This window comes from Triturus cristatus, chromosome 4_2 (assembly GCF_964204655.1).
Source record: "Triturus cristatus chromosome 4_2, aTriCri1.1, whole genome shotgun sequence".
Taxonomy (NCBI): domain Eukaryota; kingdom Metazoa; phylum Chordata; class Amphibia; order Caudata; family Salamandridae; genus Triturus; species Triturus cristatus.
This window is the reverse complement of record NC_140586.1, coordinates 596,208,322-596,231,967: the sequence shown is the minus strand read 5'-3', so window position 1 is coordinate 596,231,967 and position 23,646 is coordinate 596,208,322.

Here is a 23,646-nt window from a genome sequence, read left to right as displayed (position 1 = left end):
GGACAAGGTGCTACAGTGCAAGGTAAAGTGAACAATACAGTGCTTGTTGCAGTGAACAGTGAAAAAAAACAATACTAGTACAAAAAATGACTCTCTGTCACACTGAAATTGCCTATATCTTATTATGCTTTGATACGTGTGCAATGGTCCAACCAGTGGGAAAAAGGAAAGTTCAACCTTGCAAAGCAAATACAAGAAAATGTTTTCCCAGTGAGTTGCTACTCAATTTGTAGATCTAAAGTGTAAGGAGTTTGAGAACCACTTACCTGGAGGAGAATGGGCAAAAACCCCAACAAAAGCACAGCGATGTGCAATAGCATGGTGTGAGTGACTTTATTAATTCTATAAGAGAAAGAGAGGAAAAGTAACATGGGTATTTCACGGATCAGTAAAGTAGCAAATAGATGAGGTATGACTTAAAGGCCATATAACTTACCGGTAACCTTCATTACTCTGATGCTTCATACTCGTCTCAGTGCTTGTTTAGCTGCCATTGGAAAAAAACTCCAAATCTAAAGCACTCATAAAAAGAACTGGTGTGTGTTTCTTATCTTTTTGCTTCTTAATGTTGCTTCCATATAAGCATTCATGACACCATCCAGAGACTGACCTCAGCCAAGTTTGTCAAAGGGGTATTATTTATTTAGTTATGAGATTTATAGGGCGCACAGCTACCCTGAGGGGTTTCCCGGCGCAAGGAAGCAGCAGATAGGCATTCTCAGAATAGAACACTAAAAGAGCCAAGTTTTCAGATTTTTACAAAAGGTGAATAGAGAGTTATGGTTCCTGAGATCGGCTAATAGAGAGTTCCACAGTTTAGGACCCAAGTAGGCGAAAGAGCGGCCCTTTATGCGGGTAATACAAAATCTAGGTATAGAACACAACGCTTGGCTGGAAGATCTCAATGTACGAGTGGGTAGGTACGGAGTAACCAGCTTCTGAATGGATCGAGGTGCCAGGCCATGATTGACTTTGAACATATGGCACAAAGCCTTAAATTCAACAACCTTGGATATCCTGAGCCAATGCAGTTTCTGAAGCAGAGGGGTGATAGACGCTCTCTGAGGTAGACGAAAGAGCAGCCGCGCTGCAGCATTTTGAACCTTCTGCAAACCAAGTATGGATGTCTTATCAGCCCCCAGGTAAAACATGTTGCCGTAGTCCAGTCTAGATATGACCAACGCCTGAAAACCATTTATTTGAGTTGCTAAGGGAATTAGCCGCAGCATTTTTGTTAACCATTTGAGGGTAGAGAAGCAGATGGTGGTCTTTGGTTTCATTGACAGTTTACCATCAATAATAAAACCCACGTTTTTGGCTGTAGGTGAAGGGGTGAAAACATAATATGCAGGCAGGAAAACTGGCACGGAGGAATCATTATCTCTTTTTTATTTAGTCATAGGGAACATTTAGTTACCCTATCTGTAGTCAAAAAGTCCTAAAGCAATACATCAAAAAGTCATTCAAACACACATGTACCATGGGGCCGATCTTTGAAAATAAATAATTATTGAAGTTATAAACACAAAGAAAAAACCATACAAATATACATATATATATAAACATAAACGTCACAAACATTTATAGACCAACACCTAAATGCAACAAATCTAAGTTGCCAATACCCAAATATTTCTCTAATGATTAGTGTTCACGCACTTGATCTGGGTGCTACACTATGAGGTAGTCTTTTAAGCACATGAGGTTACAACACCTCTATACCCATTTATCTAGTGTGCTTAACAACTAAAAATACAAATTTCATAATTAAACAGACTCCTCTTGTCAAAAACTGTTGACGCGGATGCGTTTCAGCCTTGAATTTCTTCTTGTTCTCCTCAGGACAAGGGTAAGGGAACCACTGTGTCGTATACCAATCATTGTTAGGACTGGATATCTTATCAAGCGGAGAGAGGTGATTGAACCTCGCGTTTGGGCTCAACTCCTTGTTCTTTGTGATCGAGTGACTTTATATACCTGGAATACGGTCTGTAAAATTGTTATCGGTGTACGACACGGTGGTTCCATTACCCTGGTCCTGAGGAGGCCAAGAAAAAATTGAAGACTGAAACACGTCCGCGTCTACAGTTTTTGATGAGAAGAGTCTGTTTAATTACGAAAATTGTGATTTCAGTTGTTGAGCACACTATATAAATGGGTATAGAGGTGTTGTAACCTCATGTGCTTAGAAGACTACCTCATTGTGTTTTAACCAAATCAAGTGCGTGAACACTAATAATTAAAGAAATATTTGGGTATTGGCAACTTAGATTTGTTGCATTTAGGTGTTGGTCTATAAACGTTTGTGATGTTTATGTTTATATATATGTATATTTGTATGTTTTTTTCTTTGTGTTTATAACTTCAATATTGATTTATTTTCAAAGATCTGTCCCATGGTACATGTGTGTTTGAATGACTTTTTGATGTATTGCTATAGGACTTTTTGACTACAGCTAGGGTAATTAAATGTTCCCTATGACTAAATAAAAAAGAGATATTGATTACTCCGTGCCAATTTTCCTGCATTATGTTGTTCCGTACCCAGGTAAAGGTCGTGATTTGGGTAAACCCCTTGCTTTTGCTATATAGGTGACGGGGTGGGCAGAGATCCTAATGAGTCCGGCCAGTGTCTGGGACCCAATAGAGCAGCACTGTTCCCCAGGACAAGTACCTCAGTTTTATCACCATTGAGCCATAGCGCATTCTTATTAATCCATAGTGAGATGTTCCTAAAACCTAGATTCAGCAGAGATGTGTCATGGTGCTGCACCGATGATAGAGAGAAGATGATCTGTGTGTCATTGGCGTATGAGAAAAGAGTAAGCCCATATTTCTCAATTAGGCCCGCTAATGGTTGAACGTAGATGTTAAAGAGCACGGGCACAGGAAGGAACCCTGTGGAACACTAGTGGTCAAGGTTAGGGGCTTGGATCTTGCATTGGCGGAGAACTTAAAGGAACAGTTACTGAAGAAGGAAACAAGCCAGCTCAAGGCAGAACCTTCGAGGCCTTGAGACTCAAGTCTGCTGGTCAGGATAGCTTGAGACACCATGTCGAAGGCTGCGCTTAGATCAAGCAGAATAAACTCAGCTGTTCCTCCCGAATTGAGGTGCTGCCTAAGACATTCGCTTACGCCAAGAAGAGCAGATTCCGTGCTGTGGGCCACTCTGAAGCCAAACCGAGAAGGATGAAGAAATGAATGAGTCTCAATAAATGTTGAGAGTTGGGTATTAACGATGTTCCAAGATTTTGGAAAAAACAGGAAGGAGGGAGATAGGGTGATAATTCAACCAGCTAGCGGGATCCAATTTAGTTTTTTTTAGCAAGGGGAGAACCGCAGCATGTTTCTACCTCTGTGGTATGATCCCGTCCCTCAGTGTGGAGTTATGGATCTTAACAATCACGTTTAAAACAAAGGCATCCAAGAGTCTGAGTTTAGCAGGTGGAAGAGGATCCAATGGAGAGCCAGACTTTATGGAGCACAATTCCATCAAAAAAGATGGAAGATCCATAAGCGGCCATGCACTAATTTTAGCAGTAACTGTTGGCTCGATAGCTCGAGGGGTTGCCTTCACTGAGAAAGTGGCGAGTGAGTTTAGGTGTACTTTAGAATTAATATTCATAGATTCTTCGGCCAATTGAAGGTGGATTTTGTCCACCTTTTACATAAAGAAAACAGCTAGTTTGTCGCACTGACTTTGGAAGAGAGATATTGCAGGTGGATGTTATTAACGTCTGATAATTCTTCACAATTTAAAAAGAGTTTTCTGGCAGTGTTAGGCGGTGCAGATTTTTTCAGTATAATAAGTGGTATGTACTGATTTGCAAAGGGCACTACCACACAAGTCCTGAAGAAAGCCAGCACACTTGGGAGTCTGGCTGAAACATGTAGACCTATATCCAGGATATCAGAGACATAACAGTAATCTCTACACATATCCGCCGTTTCCAGTTTTTAATCCTGTCATAGGGCCCACCATTAAAAATTAATTCTCAAGGGACCCTATAGATAGTTTTTAACATCACCTTCATCACACCACTTTGCACTCACAAATACCTGCTCCACTGTAACTCAGGTGTCATAGCACACCTGAGGTGCGCTTGGCACCTTGGGTGGGACCTGATCATGAAGCAAGCCGCCAACTAGGTTGGTGGGTGAGGGTTTTTATAAAAAAAGATTGGTTTTCCCCCCACATAAACAACAAGCTTCAATAGTTTAAGCCAGTTCTTCTTGATTTGAATGTATTACTTAAGGGGAAATGAACTAGCCCCCACACTGATGTCCTCCTCTCTCTCTCATTGATCTCCATTAAAAAAATAATAGTAATTCCTCCACCAGTTCTGTGTGGTCTATCTATACCAGTTAAGGCGAAGTTAGCAGGAAGTTGTGAAATAATATCAAGCAGCGAGCCTTCATGTAGCCAAGTTTCAGTAAGAAATACTACATCAGGGTCAAAATCGCCAAGGAGATTAAAACGGTGTTTCTGATGTTTAGGGAGAGAAGGACAATTCAGACTAAAGCAATGTTATACCTGAGTAGAGTATTGCTCCACACTGAAGCAGTCAGCACCTTCCATTCCTATTACCTGGGTGGATGTCAGGCAAGTTGCTTTTTGAATATCTGAGGGTTTTTTTGTGTTGTGTTGCTTTTTTGCATCGAGCAAGCAAAATTGCAAGCACTACACATCAGGGAAAGTGCTTCCAGGAAAATAACCTGTCCGCAAGCGTTGGAAATCGTCTGTAAGGAGGGCAAGAACGTAGAGGTGTACAACCTTATCTCTGTCTGTGTTTGACCAGGGCTTCTGGCCCCGTCTGGATGCGGACAGGTGCAGACGGGCTTGCCTTAGGCGCCCCAGAGGCAGGCTGCTGTGCGCTTCTGCCCCTCCCTCATTTTTAAGACCATGCGTCAGAGCAGCTAGACTGCTCAGAAACCGGAAGTGGATGGAGAAATTAACGCTCCCCTTCCCACCGCAAAATCGGCACAGGAGTCTGGCGGAACAGGGATGGAGCAATAGGGGGCTGGTAAGAAGGAATGACCAATTATACCATGAAAACAGCATTCAGATGCCAAAACAGATGTGAAGAAAGCTCCCGGCAGAGCAGAGTACCTGCTGTCTACCCACTGCATGTCTGCCCCTCTCTCAGAAACGTTGATGCTATTTTCTAAAATTGGACTGTCCCTTTCCCAAGAAAATCAGACCATTATACACAGGTGTCAAAGCATAATAAGACATAGGCTTATTTCAGTGTGATAGACAGCCATCTTTATATTTATATTGCATTATTCTTTTTCACAATTCACTGAACCAAGCACTGAATCGTTCACTTTACCTTGCACTGTAGTGCCTTGTCCTGTCAGAGATGTATTAATAATAATATATTCAATGTACGATCAAATCAATGACAGTAAATTTATGTCCCTTCTATAATGCCTGCAAATATCAGTTGAACAACAAATTAATTTACGTTATTAAATCATTTCATAATTACTCATTTAGCTTTCAGGCTTATTTAAGGGATTTCCAGAAGGAACCGCTGTCCTTTACATTGTTACATTGCCATGGTTCCCTGGGTTGATTGGCCACCCCCATTGATGGTTTTTGATGTCGGAGGCCAATGGTTTGAATGACATTGAAACTCCTGCCTGATGTTGGGTTTTGGGACCTTCACTTTTACTGACAATGGAGTTCTGGTCTATTTCCAGTGTGGGGCCCTCAGTTTAAATGTCTTTATTAATTTGTATTGGTATAGAGCAGAAATATATACAAAATAAAAAAGAAGAAGGGATCGGTATAAAAAGACATTGTACATGCACAAACCATTGCCTTCCATCAAAGCTTTCACAAGCACTAGAAAAAAATTAATACATCAATTTTATGTGCAAACAAAGCATGTCAAAGTGCAACAATGGCTTACCCACCCGACATAAGCAAGGATACCAATTCACATTTCTTGAAGAATTAAAGTGAATTCTATAAAAAGTGTGTTTGGTGCATATAAATTGCAATGTGCAAAGTGCAGAATGGATCAAGATATCATTCAGTGACATTTACTCCTGCTTCTATACTACCCATCCTGAAATTCACAGATATAGGGAAAGAGGAAAGCATTCAATAGGAAGATTGGGGCTCCAATTAACATTCAATATGCTCCAAATGGTGCCATATAGCATAGAACCTTTCCAAACCCCCCCTCCCACTTAGCGTATGTCTCTTCTGTGGGACTTGGCCCTTGTTGACTAAAATTCCATAAACCTTTTGCTTTTCCCCTAGACTTTTTTCTGATATGTGTTGCCGACTTAGATGTTTTGGACACTTTGCCACTGCTAAACAGTGTCAAAGTGCAAGTGCTCCCTGTGTACAGTGTAATGGTAATTGGTTGTCCATAATTGGTATGTTGTATTACTAGTAAAGTCCCTAGTAAAATGCACTATGTGTGCCAGGGCTAGTAATGCAAATGCTACTTGTGGGCCTGCAGCACTTATTGTGCCACCCACTCAAGTAGCCTTAAAAATGGAACTCAGGCCTGCCATTGCAGGGCGTGTGCGCAGTTTGTGAAACTGCCATGTTGTTCTGTCAAGTGCACTCACTTGCCAGACCTTACCCTCCCCTTTCTGTGCACCTAAGACACCCCTATGGTAGGTCTAGGGTCCCCCCTGGACAAGGTGTAGTGCATGTGAAAGGTAGGACATGTACTAAGGTGTGTGCCATGTCCTGACAGTGAAATAATCACCATTTCATTTTCCCTGTTGAAATGCCATCTTGCTCATTAGAATGAAATGGGAAGGCTGTGTAATATGTTTTTCAGCCTATCTTCCCAAAGGCTTAAGATGGAAAGGTGAAGTTTATGATGCCTGAACTCACCCTGCAATAACACATCTTTTTATGAAGATGGTTTTTGCATTATGTGTTTGTAAGCCCCTCTTTCAGAAGTGGCTTGGTTTTTGTGCTTTAAACATTTCTGTGGGTCTCTGCCTGGTTGTGGATTGACTGGCTGGATTTGAAAGCGATAGGATCTGGGGAATGTTTTGACCCAGAGGAGGAGGTGAGACAGCACAAGCTGACCTGAATCTGGAGTGTAGGGGGAAGAGAAGCCCCTAGAGGTGAAGAAGCCTGGGCTGGTGCTATAAAATAATTGTCCCATCTCCTGCTGAGTGATTGAGAATCCAGAGCCCCACTAATCAAAGGAAGAAAGTGTCACTGGTAGGGAGACACCCAGAAGTGGTTTGAGCAGGGGTCAATGCCTCCTGTAACACAAAGACTTCAAAGCCATTGAGGGGTATAAATATGCGAGCTGAAACCCCTGAACTTTGGAGAATGGCTTGATCAAGTGTGAACAAGACTGGAGCTACTTCGTAGTCAAGAGGACCTTTGCCAAGGAAGAAACAACTGAAGAGACTGATGGATAGGACTGCTCTTGCTGTGTGACCTGGGGCTGGCCTGCAGTTTGCTGTTTCAATCAAGGAAAGGCTAAAGGGATTTTGCTGTGTGCTGTGTCCCCCTGCTTGAAGGACTTTGCGGTGTGCCGTGCCCTGAAGTAACTGTCCCCAAGGGCCTGGGGTGAGCTGGCTCCCTGTTAGGTAACACAGGAACACAAACGCTTCCAAAGAAGACTCTCGGAGACCTTCGTAAGTTGTGTCCTGTGATCTTGGGCATGTGGCATTCCAAACGAGACTCAGTGACGCAGTGTGTGTGTGCTTGGTGCAGCCTTGAGTCCTTCGATGTCCTGTGAACGTGTGCACCGGGAAGCCAAGTAAGTCTCAGTGACACAGTGAGTGTGTGCTTGGTGCAGCCTGAGACTTTCGCGTAGATTGGCCCGTGACCGTGCATACCAGAAGGGCAAGTGTGTCTCAGCGACACTGTGTGCATGTGCTTTCTACAGCCTGAGACCTGCGCAAGTTGTGCCCTGTGATCGGGGGCACCAGAAGATAAAGTGTGACTCCGCGAAATGGAGTGCGTGTGATTTCTACCGCCGTAGACCTGCACAAGTTGTGCCCTGTGATCGGGGGCACCAGAAGATCAAGTGTGTTTCAGTAACGCTGCTTGCATGTGTCGTATGCACCCTGAGACCCTCGTGAGGAGTTGTCTGGTTATCGTGCACCCGGAGTCCAGTGAGTCTCATTGACTCTGAGTGCGGGTGTGGTGTGCAGGCTGGGATCCTCCCATTGCCCAGAAATTCTGAGAGATTGCATCGGAAGCCCAAGTCGCTGGATGAGGAGAGGAGAGTGGGTTTGTGCCCTGCCCCAGGTAACGTGTGTCGACTCCTGGGGCGGGGCGCGGGCTCGGAGGGAGACGCTCTCTGCCTCTTTCTCTGTCCTGCAGCAAGAGCCACTGCTTTGGCTAGGATCGCGGCCCGTGTGCCAAGGGAGTGGCAGCACGGGGCCGGAGTGCAAAGCTGCATTCACTGTATTATATATTACCCGTGTGGAGGGGGCAACTGTGGCCGGAGACTAACCGCAAGCCTGCACGAGTGGCGGAGAGACCGCCAGAGGCACCGTGAATGGTCCTGGAGTAAATTAAGTATTGCATTAGTCCTGCATAACGGAGTATCTGATGATTGTATGACGCATTGCCTTATTTCTGCACAATGAGCTGTCTGTTTCTCGTATTGCCCATTGCATTCATTTTGTATAACGAACTGCCTGATATATGTGTTCCGCATTGAACAAGGTTTGCATAACAAACTGCCTGATAGATGTGTTACGCCTTGTCTTAGTCCTGCATCACGAACTGCCGGATTGTCGTATTACACATTGCATTAGTGTTGCATGCTGAACTGCCTGATATGTGTGTTCCACATTGCATTAGTCTTGCATAACAAACTGCCTGATAACTGTATTACACGTTGCATTGCTTTTTCCTAACAGAGTATCTGAAGGGGACCGTACGCATTGCATTAAGGGGGCAAAACAGTTTACAACGTTGTTGCATTACGCACTACATTACTGTACCAGTACAAATGCCAGATAGCCGTATTACGATCTGCATTCTTATGTTGTGAAATACCTGATTGTTGCATAACAAACTGCATAGTACGACATTAGAATTACATAGTATTGTTTAGTTTAGCTCAATAGTAATTGGCCAGGGGGAGCTTTACCCCGATGCATATGTTGGTTTAGTATTGTTTGGTCGCATCGTAAATGTTTTTATAAACATATACTTGTTTTTCGATTAAACTCGTGGGGAGTCTATTTGTGGCGTCATCATTGGGTTGCTGTGAGCGAAATTGCAAATACTTAACGCATTGGCCTTGAAAATAAGCCTGGCAGCTCGTGCCAAGCTACCGAGGGGATGAAGCGGGGGCTATTTCTAGAGGCGACCTGTCTTTCCCTAACGTTGGGGGCCGTGGGTCCCTGTTTGGCCTAAGGTACCAGGGATCTGGGGATTCTAACATCTTCAAATTTCATAGTATGTATCATGTTTGCCTTTCATCCCTGGACAGTTAGAATCAGGCAGGTTCTCCAATTCAGCAGGATAAAAAACCGTGGAATCATAAGTGCAATAGACAAAAAATGTCCTCCCTTATTAAACCGCTGTCTTTCTTTAGAGACTCCAAATGACACTAAACTTGCTTCTTGAGTTATTTTAGACTGTATAGCCTGACTGATGACATTGAATATATCTATCCAAAATGTTGTTAGTTGTGGGCAAGTGAAGAACATATGGAGCCAGCCTCCTGCACCTTGCTGATTGCAAAGGAAGCAGTTATCAGAAACCGACTGCTATATTTTATGGAGAGTCGCTAGGCTATAATACACCATCCAGTGAGATAAGAGTGACATTCTTTTGTAGTTTACCACTCTTAAAGATTTATAACCAATCTCTGAAATAGAGTGCCAATCACTTTTGGATGAATTCCATTGTGTCTTTTCAAGAACCCTGGACATAAATCCACTTGTATCATCTCTCAAGGACTGGTTCTGAAGCATACTATACCAATCACCTATCCCCGTCAATTTACTTTTTACAAGCGCTTGGCTGATAGGTGGCAGTCCTTCACAATGACCCTGGATATTGGCTGCCATGAAGTGGATAATCCGTTGGCAGCTAAAAAACAAAACTCTTGCACTGTTCCCCCACTCCCTGGGAGGAGTTCCTCCCAAGAGATGCATTTACCAAGTAAAAAAGAAAACCCTGATATCTTTAAACCTGATCAAGTTCCAGAACTAAATCTCACTGCCAGATAGCAATAGAGCTAAAAACTGACTCTCCTGGACAAATAAAAATGAACAATCGATAAAAAACCTATATTATTTTCCGGGGGCGCTCAACCGCCCTCTGAGCCCCCAGAGAAGCTTGTATCTGGCCGTTTTGGGTAGTTTTGTTGTTTTAATAAAAAGCTGGTAGGGTTATTTTAGATTCCTGCACCATTCTGATTAAGAAAAAACCTCTAGTACCCTGCTCCCACCTAAATTCCTTGCTAAAATATCCATTGAGGCTGCCTTGCAATAGCGCTGCCTGTGGGGAAGTGCCAATCCATTCTGTGTTTGGGCTAGTTGTAGAACACTTAATTTCACCCTTTGTGTCTTTTCATTCCAGATTAAGCTCCTTATTGATTAATCTCGTTCCTGAAAAAAAGCTGTTAGGGACTTCAATTGATACATTGGAAAAAAAGAAATCTGAGTAGTGGTAGAACTGAAATTCTTAAAGTTGCAACTCATCCAATTATGGTCCGAGGGAGCAGAGACCATCTCTCAAGTAACCCATTAGGTTTCTGAGCGTTGCCTCATAATTCAGATTAAACAAACAAGTAAACTTGTTCGTAACAAACATCCCAAGATACCTTATGGGAGTTTGCAACCTCGCTTGGGTACCACATTAAAAAACAGGACTTCTGTTTTGCATTGATTTATCTTATAGACACATATGCCTGTAAATTCCTCAATCCTCTGCATAGCCCTCTTCATATTTAGCTCATTTGGTTGCAGATAGAGAATAATATTGTCTGCAAAAAGCTAGAGCCTGTCCATCCCCTCTATTGGCACACTAGTATCCCCTTTCGTAGCTTTTCTTTGATAATCATAATTAATGCTTTTGTTTGATTTGTTGAGAAGTATTCTATTGCCTCTGTTAAAAACTGTGTGTTCACAGACATAAGATGGCCTGCAATAAATCCGCACTGATCTTTATGGAATAAAAGATGTGCGAAAGGCATTATTTGGGTAGTCAACACTTTCAGCACAAGTTTATAATCTGTATTTAGGAGGCTAATAGATGTGTAAGAGTTCAAATATCTCACATTTTTTTACCTTTCTTAGGAAAGTTTACAATAGTCGAATCCTTAAAATAAGACGGTACTTCACCACCCTCTTTAACATAGTTAAAAAGCTCTACTAAAAAAGGCACAAGCTCTCAGGCAATTTTTTTATGAAATTCTGAAGGGGATCCGTCATTCCCACATGCCTTAGCATTTGGCATTGTTTAGAGTGCTTCATAAATTTCAATAGGTGTTATTATTTCCAATATTGCCTGAGACCAAGAATTCAGCAATTGGGCAAGCCGAATGAATGCATAATATTGTTTTAGATTGGTCATAGAAGCTGTATACTGCGTTTGAAAAACGTACCTGTAATGCTGAAGAAATACTTGAGCAAATTCCTCTTGTTATGGTGCTAATCTCCCAGTGGTCAGGTTCTCAATGGAATTAATTATGGCCTTTTCGTTCTGGATCCAAGTAGACCAGACTAAGAACTTCCCATTTTGCTGGTTATCTTCATATAGTTGTTGCTGGAAAGCGTTGGAATTGTTAATATCCTCAAGTATCTATAAGGTTTTGCTTTGCCCTATCTAGTTGGCCGGCTCTATCCCATCTACCCCTTCACTATCTTTTATAGAATTATCTACTGTTATTTGCAGTCCCGCTGTTTTCCGTGTGCATTCTTTGACTTGATTTGCTTTAAAAGCAATGACCATCCCTCTCACTGTGGTCTTGAAGGCCTCCCATACTGTGAAAAGAGAGGCAGTATTTCTATTAATAGGAAAAAACTCTATAATAAACATCTCATCTTGGCTACCCACTCTGGCTTTGGCAACAGAGATCTGTCGAGCTGCCACCTCAGCCTCTCTCTATTGGCAGACCCTGGGTCCACCACAATAGAGACCATTGAGTGGTCAAGGAAGGCATTGGCCCAGGTATCTGATGGAACCCTTCTTATTGCCGGAAAGTCTAAAATAAAAATGTGGGTGGGATATGGTTTTAAATCAGTGTGAGAAGCAAATGTATTGTGCAGAGCCTGGCTGATCTTTGCGCTGAGGATCACCTAGTTGAAATCTCATCTTTTTAGTTCTTGGTTTCAATTACTTCTTTGCTTTGTTAGATGTAGCCAGGGCCAGATTCTGAATGTAGTTGAAGTCCTCTTCGCAGCAGCCTTATCACCCCCATTGCTGCGTCATGGACCTGAAAAGGTGAGTTGACATTGTCACTAACAGGGCCGTGATAATTAAGTGCGTTTATTTGTAGCTCCTTCACAGTGACTTTCATCCATAACCATATACCTTGAGGATCTCGGATTACCACTTGAACATTCCAATCAATGCCACAACCTAAGTAAATTGATACCTCCCTCACCGCAGCTTGGGCAGATGCAAAAAAACCCTGAGAGTATTTATGGGGGTGCTACATTTTCTGAGTAGTACTCTTGAGGTGGGTCTCCTGTAAAACAATAACTTCAGGTGAGAAAGAAGAGAGCCACCACATTAAACTCCCATATTTATGCTTATTTATAATGCAGTTGGCATTGCAAGAAATAATCCTGACCTTCTGTATCTCAGGAAAAATAGATCATACTATCCCTTTTATTAGGCAACTTCAAATCCACCATTACTGAGCCACCTGCCATAACTCAGTCCCCACATTGAAGAGATATTACAACCAAGCCCTGTAGGCTATCAATTAAAATGTGTCCAGATCCCAGTGAGATCTGTTTTTCCACGAAACCCGCCCTTCGTCCTGCCCACCATATTTCTGCTCTCTTTTTTGCATGTGCTCCCCACCCACTACTGCATATCCAGCCTTGAGAACCCCCATGACTCCATGGATTACTCCCCTATCCTGCCTGGGGTTTTGCCAACCTTACCCTCCACCTGCTCTTGGTATATTGTGCCTTAGTGAGGCACTTAAGACCTACTCTCCAGTGACAGCCACCACCCTCTGCTTATCTAAGTAGAGCATTGCCTTAGCCTTGAAGCATAGCTAACGCCAAGGCAGCAAACTCTGAGCCAGATTATATTTCTCCTTCCCCAGTCAGAAATTAATTAGAGAAAACTTTCCACACAGATATACTGCCCCAGATATACCTGAACTATTTAACATCAGTTCAAGGAAACATAAAGCCATTTATATACATAGATCATTAATTGTAGCTGCTACAAAAGTTTGTTCACCTGAACCAAGCCCAAAATATGGAACCGTCCTTCAAGAGAACTTTCAGTTTTTACTGTTGCAACAAGGAGGCCTGGATGCCTAGTCTCTTGAAAAGTTCCAGCATATATTTGAACTCTCAGTGGCGCCAGGCTGCCATTACTGACATATCAGAAAAGATATTAAATTGGAACTTGTCTGATGTCTAAAAGCCCTTTTGCTTGGTGGCAGCCAATAGGATTGATTCTTTCATGCATAAGTCTCCAAAATTGACCTAAAAGGTGTGAGGATACTTGCCATTTACTGCCTAATTACATTTAACGCAATGTACCCTCATAATCGAGAAATGTTCTATGTTGGAAGAACACCCTGGGAGGACATGGCTTTAAATTAAATCAGAGATTAATTTTATGGGATCTTGCCGCGTCTCCTGCCCTTCTGCGATGCCTATGAAATGTAGATTTAATCGTCTGGACCGATTCTCAAATTCATCAAGCTTCATCTGAATTTCAGACATCTCTTTTTGGTGCTTGGTCATTCACATTTGGTCTGATGTCCTCTGGATTAATCATAAAAATGGGGCTGGCATCTATTTATGGAGAATACCAAGAAATATTTAGTTCTTCATATATAGAGTTGGGGTGTCTCTGCTTTAAATGCATCATTTTAACAATCATCTCACTCGGGGGGCGTGGCTTGGACGCCGTTCAGGATGGCCGCCTGAGTCCGGAGCTCCGCCGCATCGGGACGACTTCCTCCGCCTCGCGTTAATTTACGCGATGATACCACAAGCCACCTGCTGGTTCCTGTAATTGGAACATGTCCTGTTCAGGATGAACTAAAAATAATCGCGCTGGGATTCCTCAATCCTTCGTTTCAAGCCGTTTTTTGAGCTCCTCATAACGGCCGCCATTTTGTTTTCCGGCGCGATGATTCCCACGCAACCACATTTCTCCTCATGAAACATGGATTCTTGGACCATGCCCAAGGTAGATACTCTATAGTACCTTATTTTTCTTTTTGTTTGTATCCCTCCATGGTTTATCTTCAAGGACACACAGTTTTTATTATCTCCTTGGTCTGTCTGCACTTTGAGGAGCATGGTCAGTCGCTGTTCTCAGTGACTTTCTTCTTTTTGGCGCCAACTACTTCGGGTGCCTTGGTTCTTCTGCGTGGCAGGTGCAGGTGGCGGTGGGGTCTTTGACTGGAACGTCGTGTGCTGTCAATGTGACTTTTCAACCTCTGCTGACGGCGTTGGCCGCTTTCCTGAACTGTGATACTTGTGGGGATTTGTTCGGAGCGCACTTATGGGCAAGCTTCGCAATCCAAAGTTTGTCTTCGTGCCTTCAAAGGGATCTTCGGCGCCTCTTCCTTCCTCCTCCTCGTCAGGTGATCCTCCTTCCAGTCCTGCAGATACAATGGCGACAACGTCGTCCAGTCGTCCTTCGTTGGCACAGTCAACCTCTGGTAAGGCCTCTTCCTCTGCTACGTCAACCAAACGTTCAAAACAAGACTCTCCTCCTCCAGATCCACCGTCATCCCCTATCTCCATGGAGTTAATACTTGAGGAAATACGGGCCTTACGTCCGTTCATTGAGGAAACCAACAACAAGATGCAACTTTTTGAAGAGAGATGGTCAACTATCGAGAGCAGAGTGTCGGTGGTGGAACTTCAAACTTCGGAGATGCAATCTCATTCCCAACGTATCACCTCTTTGGAGAAATCTGTTCTTGCTTTGCAGCAGCACACCGAGGATTTAGAAAATCGGAATAGGAGGAACAACTTACGCATTTATGGGCTGCCAGAATCCTTGGAGAGCGATGACCCTGTCTCGTTCTTCTCTACTTTCCTCCCGAAGCTTTTGGACATGCCTCCTACCACCTCTCTCACCATTCAGAGGGCGCACAGGCTTGGTCCTCGCCTATCATCCGCAACTAAACCCCGAGGAGTTATCATTCTCTTTCTGAAGTTCACTGACCTGCTCCTTGTCCTCTCCGCAGCTAGAGCCAAGCGCCAAGTTTCCTGGTTGGGCCAGAGAGTTTTCCTTGCTCAGGATGTTTCCAATGCTACCGCAGCAAGAAGAAAGGAATTTTTGAGCCTTCGTACACCTTTACGTGCTCTTGGTGCCAGATTTGGTCTTTTCCATCCTTGTACCTTCAAAGTCACTCACCAGAATAAGACTTGGACTTTTCAAGATCCTGCGGAACTGAAAAACTTTATTCACACACAATCCAATGTTGGCATGGATACTTCCGCTTCTACTAGTGGCTGAACGTTCCTCTCCTTTTATTTTACAGGGTGTTCCTGATAATGCTTCCGCATTGCCATGCCTTGTTATGATGTTGGTTTTTCTCACACTGTTTTGCTCTTAAGAGTTTTTTGATATATTCTCTCATTGTCTTGATTATTCCTGCTGGCTGCTCTCTTTTGCGCAGCCTTTGTTTTTTCCATTTTCACTGTTGCCCATACTTTTGGGCTGTCTGCACTCCATTGTTTATTGTCTATTCATCTATTTACGTCTCCTTTCTCCTCATTAGTGCTTTTATTCGCTTATTTTTGTGTTTGCTTTCCTTCCCCAGATCGACTAAGGTATTCCCTTCCTCCCTCATGTGAGTTGTGTTTCCCATTTCGTCCTGGTGCGGTCGGATTGTCCTCCTGGTGTCGGGAGGTCATGCTTGTTTTGTTGCGTCATCCACTGCCCCGACATCCTCTCCGTGTTCCCCTCAGGTATGTTACTTTCAGTCGTCCTTTATGGATTTGTACTGTCTCTTCTTGTATCTTCTTCTCTTCACCTTTTCCCTCTCTTCCCTTCTTTATTCTTACTTTCTTTAGTCTTCGTTTCCCTTACCTTGCTTGAGCTTCCTTTTCTTGTAGCTATTCTTTTCTATATTTATCTTTTACAATTGCTTCACTTTTTCCTCATTGCTGTAGCTATGGTTTTTGATAATGTTATTCACTGTTTAAGTTCAGAGTAATTTCTTGGAATGTGAAAGGTTTTATTAACCCTATCAAACGTCAGAGAATTCTTTCCCACCTTGCTACTTACAATCCTGACATAGTTCTCTTACAAGAGACGCATCTTTCGGAGACTGAGTCTCTCAAATTAAAACGTGGGTGGGTGGGTACGGTTCTATTTTCCCCTTCTACAAACAAGAAGAATGGTGTAGCTATTCTATGTCATAAAAAATTGGTATGTAAAGTCTTAGCGCAAGAGTCGGATTCTGATGGTAGATGGATTCTTGCTCAATTGTCAATTAATTCTATCCCTTTAACTTTGTTTAATGTTTATGGCCCTACGCAACCTGATATACTTTTTTGGCCTTTAATTACTAGCAAATGTTTTCAATATAAAGATGACCTCTTCATTTTAGGTGGCGATTGCAACCAGATTGTGGACCCCTTTATTGATCGTAAGTCAAGTGTTCGTTTCATACCCCACAAGCCCCACAAACAATTTCTCGACACCATTTCTCAAACATCTCTCATTGATTCCTGGAGACTTTCACACCCTGACACACTTGATTATTCCTTTTTTTCTCCTCCTCACTCCTCTTTCTCTCGTCTGGACTGTATCTTTCTTTCTCTTTCCTTGTCGCAAAATTTGCTGTCGTCTTCTATTGAACCTATCCTTATCTCTGACCATGCTCCTATTGTAACAGATCTTGACCTTCTCTCCCCCCCTCCCAGATCCTCTCGTTGGCGCTTTAACAACTCTTTACTCACTGACCCCCTTTTCTCCTCTTCCTTCCGCTCTTTTGCTACTGATTTCTTTCTATTAAATGATGCTTCTACTATCTCTCCCCATCTTCTCTGGGACTCCTTTAAAGCCACTGCGCGCGGATTTGTCATTGATTTTGTTTCCAAAAAAAAGAAACGCTTTCTTCAGAAGCGGAAAGATACATTAGCTCATATTAAGTCTCTGGAGCGCCAGTTCTATTCTTCCCCTAAGAATTCTGTTCCTCCGGAACTTATTCGTGCCAAACTAGATTTTAACAAAGCAACTACCGATAATGCCTCGTCAATGCTTCTTCGGAGTTCTGCCCGGTTTTATGGTGGCCGCAACAAATCTGGGAAGCTTCTAGCCAATTATCTCAAATCACGCAAAGAACGCTCATTCATTGACTCCATCTACTCTTCTGACAATACGTTATTGCATAAACCTCAGGATATCCTTGAACAATTTCAATTATTTTATCGTACCCTTTATACACCTGAGTCTTCTCCCTCTCCCTCTCTTGTCCAAGCTTACCTTGACAAACTTCCTAAGCCCTTGACATCTCATCTTCATTTCCCGGATCTGGAAGTTGACCTCTCTTTACATGAGCTCTCCACGGCGTTGGCTATTCTTACCAAAGGCAAAACTCCAGGTCCTGATGGTTTTTCAGTTGAATTTTATTTGCATTTTTCTGACCTGCTACTTCCTAAACTCCTGTCTCTTTTTCAATCATTTCATTCATCGGGGAGAGCGGAAGGCACGTTTCAAGAAGCTACCATCTGCCTTATCCCTAAAGATGGCCGCGACCCCAAATACTGTAAGAACTACCGCCCGATTTCTTTAGTGAATGTTGACTATAAGTTGTTTGCCAAAGTATTAGCTCTACGTCTTGATCCCTTAATGCCCCATCTCATCGGTAGGGAGCAGTGTGGCTTTGTGAAGGGTCGGTTGACATCTGATAATTCTCGTCTCTTCCTTAATGTACTAAATAAAGTTCCATCTCTTTCTATTCCTTTAGCGGCAATCTCGGTTGACGCAGAGAAAGCCTTTGATAGGGTTGACTGGTCTTTCCTATTTGCTTCATTGCGCTGGCATGGCTTTGGCCCTCGCTTCATCTCTCTTATTTCTCTGTTATATTCTGCCCCTAAGGCTTCAGTTCTGGTCAATGGTCAAGTTTCTTCGTATTTCCCTCTTCAGCGTGGGGTTCGTCAAGGTTGCCCTTTATCTCCCTTGCTTTTTGTTCTTGCCCTTGAACCCTTTTTATCGTCTATCCGAAGCAATAATACCATCACTGGTTTACCTTATGGTGACAAGCAACTGAAACTCTCTGCATACGCAGACGATATTCTTCTTTTCATCTCTGCTCCAGAAACATCTATTCCCCCGTTGTTGTCCGAATTCGAGTCTTTCTCACAGGTTTCTGGTTACAAAATTAATTCCGATAAAACCGAAATTCTTCCCCTTACGAAATTTTGCACTCCTCATGCCTTTGCCCCCACGGGCTTTGCTTGGAATGGCTCTAAAATCAAATACTTAGGAGTATGGTTTTCTAATTCTGTTTCTTCTTCAATTGCTCTTAATATGTCAGCGGTTTTGTCCCGCATTGAACGTTTACTTTCTTCTTGGAATCCTCTTTTTCTTTCTTGGTGGGGGAGATTAGACTCCATCAAAATGATGATCGCTCCTATTTTAATTTACGTTCTTTCTATGTTACCTGTCCATATCCCCGTAATTTTCTTTAAGCGTATAGACTCTTGTTTGTCTCGCTTCCTTTGGAACAAGAAAAGATCTAGAATCTCTTTGGCTTCACTCCGTAAATCGAAGGCCAATGGTGGGGTCAATTTTCCAGATTTCCGTATGTATCATAAATCTTTTTCCCTTCGCCAGGCATCTAGATGGCTTGCTTCTGTCCCTTCTGCCTTTGCCCCTCTTTGGCTTTCCATCGAACATACATTATTACTACCCTTCTCTTTTGAGGAGGTTATTCGCTTTTCTGCTAGGGTTTCACACTTGGCTCTTCCCTTGTTTAAACATACTTCTTCTCTTCTAAAGCCACTCTTCAACCCTACGTCTACTACTCGAGAGTCCTTCTTGAACTCCACTGTCTGGCATAACTCCCGTATTCTAATAAAAAATAGACCCATCTTCTGGAAGTCTTGGAGATCGATGGGCATCATTTGGGTGAACCAGTTTTTTGACGGAGCATCCCCTTGCTCTTTTCCCCAGTTTCAGCTGACCTTTCGCTGTCCGCGCTCCTTCTTCCAGAAGTTTGCTGTCCTAATGACGCTTATTCTGGATGTTTTTTACTCTCTTCCCCCCTCCCCTTCTTCGCTCTCCTAAGCACCTCTTCTTAAAATTCTCTTAACCTTACCCAAGGCTTCTCTCATTTACAAATTCTTTTCATCCCCTAATCCAGAGCGCCTTAAAACTAAGTTAGAACTTGCTTGGGAGGAAGACTTGGGTTGTGCTTGGCCCGTCGCCTTGTGGGACAAGCTTTGGTCTCGATCTTTGAAAATCTCTCGTTCGGCCTCTCTTACTCAATCTTTATTCTACTTATATCATAGACTATATCTCTCCCCACTCTCTCTAGCCCGTTTTTCTTCCTCTTCTGATTCTAGCTGTTGAACATGTTCTGCCCCCAATGCTAATCTTTTTCATCTCTTGTTTTTATGTCCTTCTGTCTCCCAATTCTGGAAGTCTGTCTGGCTCTATATCTCTCGTATTTTCACTCTCCCTTCTCCATACTCAATTTCTACTCTCTTTTTAGGCAGTTTATCTGATTCTTTAAATCTCCCTCTATGCTCTCATGGTCTTTTTGACCTCATGCTCGCTCTCGCCTTTCAACACATTTCCTCTAACTGGAAAACCCTGTCTAACCTTTCCATCCGCCACTGGTGGAATTCCTTGTGTCACTTTCACAGACTAGATACGGCCTTTGCTTCCCTCTGTAACCCTACACATAACAGGGATCTTTTTTGGCTGCCTCTTACCACATACTTAGACCGGATGGCCCCAAGGAATGTTCCCGCCATCACTTCGGAAAACTTTAAACCACCTTGAGGGGGTTACTCCTCCTCTTTCCACTTTAAAATATCAGATTGGGTTATGACACTATTGGGTTTGTTGTGTAACATTTTGATTGTTGTAACGCCTACAGCTTTCATTCCTTCTTTATAGCAAGGTTTTAGGATCTTTTATTATATAATGTTTTTGCCTTTCCCTTTTCCCCTTTATTTTCCTGATCATCCTTTTCCCCTTTCCCGTCCCATCTTTCCTTAAAAACTTATAAATTGCTTTGTTCTATTTTTCTTTTAATGACATCAGCTTGTTTAATGTAACTTATTCCATTTGTTTCTTTCTTATATTGCGGCTGATACCTTTGTATTTATTCCTTCTTGAATAAAGCTTTTCAAACATAAAAAAAAAAAAAAAAAAAAGAACAATCATCTCACTCAGATGTGTAAATTGATCATATCAACACCAATTAACTTCAGGGAACATCAATACATTTTTAATGGTATGTGTTTCCTCATCTACAAATATCAATTTCTAGAACATCTTAAATATTAAAAATATTTACAAAATGTCATTATTTTATATCAAGCACGTTTATAAATCATTTCCCTATAAAAAGACAGCGTTTTCCAATCCAGACAAACCATCTCCATTCACACTCTGCCTAACTATATTTCTGAGCAGGGAAAACAAAGTCACTTTTAATCCTAAAGTGTTATTGAATGCATGACTTCTGAATATTATAGTCAATCCGTTCCCTTTAGTCCATCAGCTTTGTTCACAAAATGTTGGCTGCACATCCTGTCAAGCCTTCATTGGGATGTATAATCTTTGTTGGCCGGAGCTAGAATCAATTGCAGCTTATTCCATTTTCTACTGTATATTAAGTGTCATTCACTAATTAAATTAGTATCAAGGATCTTATTTTCAACCTCTCACTTGGTAGCCTCATCTGTCCCACTTCGCCCCACATACAGGTCACATTTCTTTTAAGGGACGTTTACTCTCCAACTTTCCTTGATTAAGGTTATATGTCAGAACCACAAATTCCCTAACCATGCCTGCCTTAACAATGCAGTCTTAATAACCACAGCGTCTTACCACACATACCTTTACCACGCATGCCTTTACAACTAATTTAGTTGTAATGGCATAATTGGTAAAATCATATGTGTGGTTAAGATTATTCCCTAGCACCCGCCCTGAGTTCATAAACCCAGTCAAAACAACTATACCTCGGCACTCTACATTTTTTGTGTCATTATTATTAGTAGTGTAACCAGTTTATGATACAACAACAATATAACTGCTCACAGGAAAACAATCCAAAAGATGAATTTCTGCAAAATTCTAATTAATAACAACTGACAATGTTACATTCAATTGTGGAAACCCAATGCTCAAGGTGTAATCCAAAAAAAGAGACATATATCGTTTTATAACAGTGTTGTTTTCGCTGGTTGTCCCACGGAGGTCCTATTCATACAACCTCCCTGTTGGCAACGATGGAAACAGCCAACACGTGTTTCGTTACGATTGTAACTTCTTCAAGGCTTATACGTACAAAAACTGTAGTTCCAAAAGATTTGGATTGTCCAATATGGGAAAAAAATGTTATTTACGTATCAGAAATGGCAGACCATTGTATGTGTCTCCCACTTCATGTAGTTTTAAGAGTGTGTTACGGAATAATTGAATTTGTGTGAAGGTCTTGTAAGTCGTGTGAAAACACTAGGGCTGTGATATGCCCCTCAGTGGTAGTGGGGTGTTTTGTGTATTGTTACCTTGAGTGGCACCAATACTGTTATTTGGTTACAGACAAATTTAGACAACATATCGCTTGGAATTGATGTGCTACTCTTTATACCACCACTACCCCCTTTTTGTTTTTTCAAAAACCCAGTCACCTGCCCCGAATATTACCCTGACCCCAGCCCTAAAAATAGCCCAACACCCTGCCCTAACTAAAACCACCCCAGCCCCCTGTGCCCTGAGCCCTAAAACCCCACCCTGAGCCCTAAATCCTCCCCCACACTGCCCTGAGACATAAATGCTTGACCCCATATTTAAAATACATCCCAACACCCAGCCCTGAGCCCACAACCACCCCTGACCCACCCACCAGCCCAGAAAACTACCCCTGACTCACCCTCATCCCAGAAAACTAAGCCCCTGCCCTAAACCCTAAAACCTTGACCCCTTATTTAAAAAACCCTCCCAGCCCCTGCCCTGAGCCCTAAACTACCCCGACCCACCTTCCAGCCCACAAAACTACCCCTGACAACCCCTGCCCTCCACCCTAAAAATAAAGCCCAAAAAACTACCCCGACTACCTCCAGCCCAGAAAACTACCCACGACCCCCACCCAACCCAAAAAAACTACACCCAACACTCCCAGCCCCCCTCCCTAAAAACAAAGGTACTCACCAGCTCACTTCCGACTCTTTGCCCAGCTCACGTCCGACCTGCAGACTAGAGCGCTAACTACCACGGATTTCTGAACCAGGCATATATGCGTGATAAAGGCGTGGTTTAGATGTCCGTGGTTACGCCTGCAGTGTTCAGCCACACTTGGTATAGACTATGTGGTATAGGCTGTTTCCCAAAAATGGCACATCAAGAGGACTTTTTGTGGCAGAAATGTTGCATGATTAGAGCCTTTACAGTACACAAAATCTCGAAAAAATATATCTTTCATGAAAGTTGCCTAGCCCAGTCCAATGTTCATACATCTCTTAACACTGACAATAAGCGTCTTAGAGTGGGTGATTTGGAGGTGGAATTGGGGGTGCTGGATTTTGGGGCAGAGAGGTGGAGGTGGGAATGCCTAGGTGCCACACCACCGTTTCAGCCAGGGCCCCACATAAAGCTGTTCATACACTAGTGGTCTATTGCGTCACTTCCTTGTTCTAAGGGAAGGTTGGCCTTCTTATGCGTGCACTTTATGGGTTCTGTTGTTTCATTTTACACTGTACAAGCCCTTTCCGTAAATGTAGGTTACTACTGAATATTTAAGAAATTTGGAAGGAGTAACAGTGGCTGCAGGCGGAGAGGTGGTGCAGCGCGGTTGAATGTTGGCCTGTGGAAGAGCAATGTCCTGCATTTGCTACATTTTAGGGGCAGATTTATAACGGACTTGCACCACTTTTACGCCGCCGTTGCGTCACTTTTGTGACGCAGCAGCGGCGTGAACCCTGCGCCATTTTGCGCCCCATTTACAACGTGACGCATCTAGGGAGATGCGTCACGTTGTAAAGCTTGCGCCACATGTGGGCGTACCTGCACAGGGGGGGGGGGCGTTCCGGCGCAGGAACGCCTCCGAAAAGTGGCTGAGTGAAATCTACAAGATTTCACTCAGTCACTTTTCCGGCCATGCTGCGTCAAAACCCTACGCCTGCTTGAAGCAGGCGTAAGGATTGACGCAGCATTGTAACAATAGGGCACCCCCGAGACTTGCTGGAGCTGCGTCGCGCTTACTGAGGCCCGTTGCTCGTGCCCTCTCATTCTCTATTGAGTTTCCCATTAGTTAGGCCCGTTGCTCGTGCCCTCTC